The sequence below is a fragment of the Parasteatoda tepidariorum genome, chromosome 6 (assembly GCF_043381705.1).
Source record: "Parasteatoda tepidariorum isolate YZ-2023 chromosome 6, CAS_Ptep_4.0, whole genome shotgun sequence".
NCBI classification, from domain to species: domain Eukaryota; kingdom Metazoa; phylum Arthropoda; class Arachnida; order Araneae; family Theridiidae; genus Parasteatoda; species Parasteatoda tepidariorum.
This window is the reverse complement of record NC_092209.1, coordinates 88,072,301-88,079,382: the sequence shown is the minus strand read 5'-3', so window position 1 is coordinate 88,079,382 and position 7,082 is coordinate 88,072,301. Positions and strand designations below refer to the sequence as shown.

Here is a 7,082-nt window from a genome sequence, read left to right as displayed (position 1 = left end):
AAGATATTTTCGTGGTTCCCCTTTACGTGTAACGAAAAATATGATTTTCTTTAAAAAAAAAAAATTAAAAAAAATTTTTAAAAAATTATTCATAAGATCAAAGCCTACTAACTTCAATTTCACCGGAATCGTACAGAATGCCGATTTCGATATGGTTATGTTACAGAAAAGTGGTTTCGAAAATTGCGAATCGTTATTATGCCGAATTGAATATATCAGGTTTTTTTAAACCCCGTGAGAAAACCTAGTAATATGTTAAAAGAACGATAGTAAAAATAATAAATAATTAAACCACTCTTTTCTCTCTAATTAGATTTGTTATAATATTGGCAAAAAAGAAGCCACACATTTCAATACACGATTCAAGTGTCATATTAAAAATACGGAAATTTTCACAATTATGTAGGATAGAAGAAACAGCTTTAATTTACGATAAAATTGATACTAAAGCACATCAAAAGTGCCAGATTCGAAATTTGTGAGTCATATCGAATTTAAAAGATTGGAAATTTTAAGAAACACGTAGTAAACCAGCAAGAACCTATGAAAACACTATCGAAAAGCAAACTTAGATTAACTAAGGTGTCAAAGAGCTTTGAAAGTGATTAATATATTTCGAATGTATATAATTTTGCTGTATTAAAAATATAGGGATTAAAACTTTGGTAATCCATAGCGATAACTATCAGAAAAGTGATCGAAAAACTGCATTGTAGATTTGACACTTCTAAAACTTAGGTACGCTACTAAAAAATATGTCTTTTTTTTATCCCCGAAAAAAAAAGGTACATTTAAATATTTTTGTAATTACCTACCCTAATCGTATTATCGTTTAATAGCTCATATCAAGCTAATTAGCATGTTTTTCAAGTGTTCATATTTTTTTAAAAACTGAATGGGTATATAAAATAAAACTTTTTCGGTGTTAATTATTCGAATTTGTAGTAATGCTAAGAAAACACGTAATAACAGTTTATCACCTTATGTTCAGCACAGCATTTTGAGCTCGTGATAAAAATAACAATGTGAATTAAAATATATTGACTTTCTTTAAATTTAAAATGTAACTGCGAGGACTAGATTCGATTTTAAAATTTATGTTTTGAAGGTAAATGATGAAACCAACACGAAATATTATTTTAATTACATCCACCAGTATATGAATATATACCGGTATATGAATATTAATTATAACATTAATATATTAATTATAATATTACAATCATCAGTGTAAGCAATCAATATAAATACTGTCTCGAAATTTGTTTTGAGATAAAATGTTCGAACCTATACATAGACGATCAAGTTCATAATGAAGCAAATCAAATTCAAGCGATCATAAATTAACTGTACAACGTAGAGTCATTAAATTTTGGTTCAGCTTGCCTTTCTTTTGACTGATGAATTAGAACTCAGATACTCAGTACAGGAAAAAATCAATTCTCTTGAGATGCATCATTTTAACAGATAGTCTGTTCGGTTCTTAAACTGATACGGAAAAGTTGTTTTTATATAGTCTATTTAGTCTGTATAACAACTTCTAGTAGATTCCAGATCATTGTGAAATCCCGTGAAATGTGGTTGTAGAAGACCTTTCTTTCCACTCTGTAAAACTTTTGACAAAAGAACGCATCTAGAGCGTTGTCATTTTTTATGAACTGATGATGAAATTTCTTTGAGTGTCACATTTCATTATAGTTGAAGTTTAAGGATAGAATTCTAATTAGCTCTCACAAGGAAAAAGGGGATTGTAATAGTTCGTGGTTATTTCTCAATTTATTTTAAATTCGATTTTCCCCTCAAATTATGTTACTTAATTGACTCTACAGCTGTAAGCAACTTATCACAAAAGCAGTCCCACAGGTCTGAGTTCCCTTGTTGTAGACACTGTAATAAAAAGTACATTATTATTACCTCTTTATAACACATTTTTTATAATTACAGAATAATAACAAAGGCCTTCGTTTCTTAGTAGTAAGGAGGAAGACTGTTCCTTTGTTTTCATATTGTAAATTTATTTACCATAAATTATGCACCGAAAATAGTTAAAATATTTCTTAAAGTTCTCTAAAATATTTCTCTAATTTCTTTTTATTCATTTTCTGAATAAATAAAAAGAAATTATAAATCATTTAAAAATCTAAAATTTTTTTGCTCTAAAATGAGTCAATATTTTTTAAATAATATTTTTCTATCGAATTAAACAAATTCCTTCTATATCAATTTAAAACTAAATTTTTAAAAATTTATTGTTTTTTGAAACTATAGATTGATTACAAAGACCTTTGTTTCTTATTAGTGAAGCAAAATCAAGGCTTTACTGATGTCTGGACATAAAACAAAGTTCTACTTAGTAGTAAACTGTTAAACATCTGCCTTAACTATTAATGATCTCTCATAGATAGTGAAAAAAGAGGATGAGTTAATTAAAGGGGGGATTAATATTGTTTCCTTTTGATATTGCCCAAATGTCTCTGTGTTCTACATCCTTTCTCCTTTGTGTGTGAATGTGACCCGCCCTATAAACGGGTTTGTGTGAAGTGGACGACGCTGCTCCACCGTCACAGGTGCCCACTGGGTAACGAGAGTAGCAATCGGCAATATATATATATATATAAATCCTTTTTGTTTGGAATTACTCGTTTAAGTTTCTGACACACTTAAATTCAATGAATGTAGTTTTTCGATCGTTTTTTTTTCAAAGGTTAACGCTACGGTTTTACGCATAGCTTAGAAAATATCTTATTTCTAATACGGCATTATTACTATGCAAGGATTTTGAATTTTAGTTATCACTTTTGATCCTGTTTACGTGTGTCAATTTTATCGTAAATTAAGGGAATGATTTTTCGGTAGTTATTGCTACCCATTTTCACGTAATTTCTGAAATCGCGATTTTTTTTAAAAATATATTTTAAGTCTTGAAAGTTTGGATGGGGACATTTAAATAAACTCGTTTTCGACGCGCATTATTTGCGCAAACTTTATCGCAAATTTAAATGACTATTGCAACGCATTTCCACGAGGTTCTTAAAATTTCGATATTTTTAACGCGATATTACTACGAATCACTCATTTCGATAACCAATGACGTGGTTATTATGACGTGGTTTGTTTGTGCCGATTTTGTCGCAAATGAAATTATTTGTAGTCACATGATTTAAAAATCATACATCGCGATTCGTATTTACGCGCTTTAAAATCATATATTTTGATTCTTTCCGCAATTTAAAAATCAGGCATCGTGATTCGCTAAAAATCACGTTTGACATTAACTAGATTTAAAAATCATCCATTGCGATTAGTATTCATGAGATTTAAAATCACATATCGCTATTCGTATTCTGGCGTTTAAAAAAATCATACGCTGTTACTCTTCTCGGAATTCAAAAATCATGCACAGCGATTCGTATTCACGTGATTTAAAAACCACATATTGTGATTCATATTCACCTTTTTAAAAATCCTTCATTGTGAGTCTTCTTCGCGCAACTTAAAAATCGATTCGTATTCACGCGATTTAAAAACCACATATTGCGGTTTTTATTCACGCAATTTTAAAATCACTCGTGTTCAAGCAATTTAAAAATCAAACATCGCTATTCGTATTCACGGGGTTTAAAATAAGGAAAAAAGCACCATCTGGGACAAATTTTCAAAACTGATTAAGTTATTTGTCCAAGTTTAATACAGCCCACAACAATAGCTTCTGTAAAAAGACTGTTTTTCAGGATGAATAGTGGAGCAGGTCAGATGATTAAGTATATAAAATTATCACAATATTTGAAATAGTATCTAAATAGTTTTTCATTATTAAGGAAAATCAGTTCCTTGAAATAAATGTTTTCTTTATTTTTCCTTTTTCTCTCCGCCCCTGCCTCTTATAATTTATTTAAAATTAATGTTTTAAAGAGTATATTCCATACTAAATGTTGAATCTTATTTTGCGCTGAAAGGGCTTTGTTTTCATTTTAATAATTTTTAATCTCACAAACTTTCTTTAAACTTAAATATTTAACTTGCATTTATTTTATTAACTAAACAGAATATCTTTTAAAAAATTTAATTCTATGAACATTAAAATTTGTATTTAAATGGACTTATGTATTGTAGTAAGATAAAAAAAACACGAATTTTCCCATTGTTTTTATTTATTTTAATTTATCTGAATTTTTTTTTCTTGATAAATTTATTCTGATTTTCTGATTCTGTTTTTCTTCCCCCTAAGTAATAAGTTTTGTCGTTCATTTCAAACATTTGAAAGTTTAATTTTATGCTAACATATTACAAGGTTAACTGATAAAAAGATTTATGTGCCTAGAACAATGACGCTTATATAACAATTACTACCTATAATTGCTCTCAGCATGTCTGCCTAAAAACGTGAGCATGCGGCCCTTCATTGCTTAATCTACAGCGCATGTGGCCCTTCACTCAAAAAGGTAGTGCTACCCTAATATAAGGGTGCATTTTTTTTTTAAAATTGCTCAATTATTTTTAAAGATATGACTAAAAACGAAAAAAGTGAAATTAACATTAAGGGGGTCAAAACTTTCATCCATTCTCCTGTCTAAACTATTAAGGGCACAATTTTGAGGTTGTGTCAATCTCTTATATTTTGAACGTTGAGAATCCAAATACAGTCAAACTCCGCTATAGTGAACACGGTTTATAGTGAGCTCCTGGATATAGTGAACGAAATGTTCAGTTCCGTTTTTGCTATACACGTATAATGTTATTTTTTGCGGATATAGTGAACTAAAAAAGCGAGGAAGTTGGATATTATGAACTTTTTTCTGTCTTCGACTGATTTTGTTTAATAATTTTGAAATGTCTACTTCACAATAAATACCTATACTGATTCTTAAAACCATCTATTGAGTGAAATGTAGCCATAAGCATTTTTTCTTGTTTGCTTCTTCTATCTCACTTTTCCATCCATGAACAAAGGCCAACCCAGGCAGATGTATGGAAAAATTTTCCCTGCATCAGCCAAAGATTACTAATTCTTTTTTGTACATAAGACGAAGAGTAATAATAAATAAAAGCAAGTTGACACATTTTTTGTTACTACGTATTATTTTTCAGTCATTATTGGTCATTTATTTAAATAATGCATAATAAAAAGAAGGAGTTTGAAAAGATTAATTAAAATTTTTTGCGGAACGGATATAGTGAACTCCCGGTTATAGTGAACCGAAATTTCGGTCCCTTGAAAGTTCACTATAGCGGGGTTTGACTGTATGTTAAAAAAAAAACATTCTGAGAAAGTATGTTTTTGCGTGACTTAATCATTAATTAGCATATTTGAAGCCACCCTTAGGACTGTTGTTTATTTACGTCGCACTACAGCTGGTTGCACAATGGGCTATTGACGACGATCTGGGAAGCATCTCTGAGGATGATCCGAAGACATGCCATCCCAATTTTGACCCTCTGCAGAGGGGATGGCACACCTGCTTCGGTAGCCCGACGATCTGCGCGAGAAGTAGAGCACTTTATGGTAGAACAGTTTTTCGAGGATCCATACAGCCCACCCTCGGACCCTACGCAGACTTATCCAAGTGGTCACCCACCCGCACACTGACGGCAGTCAGTGATGCTTGACTTCGGTGATCTGCTGGGAACCGTGTCTTAAAGATCAGTCCACTGCGGGGTCACCCTTAGAAATTATTAAGATTATCACTAGTACTTGGAAATCCGATCATTAAAACAAAAGTCCTTATGGGCGATATTTATTCTTTATTTTTTCTTTAAACACTGCCTATAAATCATGATTATAATACTATATACCTTGAGAAGTAAATTAATTACAGTTTACAAAAAATGTTTGTTTAAATGAGTTTAAAAAATTCTATCACTTTATTTAAATGTTTAATTAAGTTACATCCGATATTTAGTACAGTTTTTAGATTAAATAAAAATAGGTTATTTTAGTTTGTTTTAATACTTTTAATTATATCAACATTCTATAGTCCATGCGGCAGAATTTTAATTGAAAAAATCTTCTTAAGACAAAACTGAAAAATAAACTTGGAATACAGAAGTAGTACTTGAAAATACTGTTTTATGATCAGATGCTTTGGGGAAAAAAGAGTTAAAACGGGAGTAAATGAAAAATGGTTTTACACATAAAGAAAACAAAGATTGTTTTTTTTTTTATAATTTGATTGCTTTTAAATTTTTATTTTCATTTACTTAACAAATTAACAGATTGTACAAATTGCAATTTTTCACATATTTATTGATTATTACTTAATTTATATAACAATAGATTATGAATTTTGACACAAACATTTTATGAAAACAAAAAATAATTTTAATGTCAAAATAATTAAATAACATAACTGATTGACCACTTGTAATTCTATCTATATGCAGAAAATAACTTAATATATAGAAAAGCTAATAATTATTTTTTGTAATAAAATTTTAGGTTTTTGGCAATTGTTAGAAACAAAGTCGAAAAGCAGGGCTCGAAAAACCGCACGTCCTCGGCGGTCAAAAATTCCCCGCGGACAACAAATTTCTCGAATCCGACGTCCGCACGGACAGCCATTTTCCCGTTAATGTTCGCGATACATTTTCAATTTCTTACAAGAGTCAAGCACCTCACTTCTAAAATGACCCTCTAATCAAGAAATCCCGTTAATTCCTTCGTCAGACCAAATGCGCATGCTCACTTAATCGGTAACCAAAAGAATAGTTGATCTGTGCATTTGGACAGGTCTTAAACAAGAAGCGTTAAACGCAATTATGAACATCTACCTAAATGGAAAACCCCTTTCACATTTTTGTGCAGAAACCTCTGTAAATCATTGGCTTGATTGTGGAACTGACAAACGTCATATTTGATTAATTTAAAAAGCGCAGTACCCTCGGATAAATTGACATTCCAGATAACTTGACCTTTGTCGTTTTAATTATTTCATAAAAGAAATAAATTATTTCACAAAAGAAATACTAGGTTACTATTAGTAACCTAGTATTTCTTTTATTACTGTATAATGTAATCCTAGTAACTGTAATCCTAGTAACTACTAATTCATTGTGCAATTTATATAAATGTTTGTAATAAATAA

At 30.2% G+C, this 7,082-nt stretch overlaps 1 long non-coding RNA gene across 1 annotated transcript in view; it reads right to left on the bottom strand.

The window, feature by feature from the left end:
* Positions 1–1,116: 1,116 nt before the first annotated feature.
* LOC122271371 (uncharacterized) overlaps positions 1,117–7,082 on the bottom strand; it is a 7,254-nt gene continuing 1,288 nt past the window's right edge. The window contains exon 2 of the long non-coding RNA XR_006226339.2: positions 1,117–1,887. This is a non-coding gene — a long non-coding RNA (uncharacterized lncRNA). The remainder of the gene's footprint in view (positions 1,888–7,082) is intronic.